Genomic DNA, 1,058 nt, shown 5'->3' on the forward strand with positions numbered 1-1,058 from the left:
TTCTGGTGTTAGTGTGTCACATACAAATTTTTATTTTTATATTTTATGTAAATAAATTCAATACATCCACAAATACTATCCTATCTAAAGGGGTAAAAATTCAAAGTCCGACTTTTTTTATGTATCTCAAGAAAGAGGGGCCCATATGCATTTGTTTGCACCTGGGTCTTTGACTCTCTAGTTACGTCACTGCATGTTGGAGCCGAAGTCTCTAAATATAACTGAAAATATTTATAAAAATATATTCAACAAGAAAACTGTGATTAAATAATCCCGGAAACTATAAATTTACATGTTTAAATAAATGGAACAAAAGGTTTAAAAAGTTTATTGTTATTCAATTGAATCATATTATTATGTAACTATTTTTTTACGATACAGTTAACATTTGGAAATGTATCATTTCCGGATATTTTTTGTTATTTTTTTAAATACAATTTTATATAGATTTTCATACACATTTGGAGGTTAGAGTTTATGCATGTTAATCGCACTCAATATATCAATATTCAATTTTAACCAAATCAAGATTTGGCCAACCCTGATATATAAAATGGATATAATTTTAGATTCTGAACGAAGTGATGAATGTATTGATTTTACAATGATGTGTGTTTTTTTTTTTTTTTTTTTTTGTGTCTGACAACAACTTTTGGAGCAGTAAAAATGCTTCGATTTTCAAAAGTTGTACCTTTTCTGAAAGGAAAGTGAATCTAGTTGGTACTTTGGGGGGTCAAAAGTGAAAATTTCCCAATACTTTTCAAAAGCGGCAAGAAAAAACCTTAAAAAAATAACGGAAAAACGTGAATTTTTACGCAAAACCAATTTTTGACAAAAACGAAAACTTAATTTTACTGTAACTCAAAAAATAATTATTGTAAGCACTTGAAATTTGCAACAGATGTTTATATTAGCGTTGTCTATACAGGGTTAAATTTTCAAAGTGTTTCGACTTTTTTTGAGCTATTTATAGACAAATGAAATTTTCAATTTTTCTAAGTATTTTTTTTTAAAATAACGATAAAAAAATTTTTGGGTTGGATAGAAAACTTTGAAAA

This window comes from Acyrthosiphon pisum, chromosome A2, assembly GCF_005508785.2.
Source record: "Acyrthosiphon pisum isolate AL4f chromosome A2, pea_aphid_22Mar2018_4r6ur, whole genome shotgun sequence".
In the NCBI taxonomy this organism is placed as follows: domain Eukaryota; kingdom Metazoa; phylum Arthropoda; class Insecta; order Hemiptera; family Aphididae; genus Acyrthosiphon; species Acyrthosiphon pisum.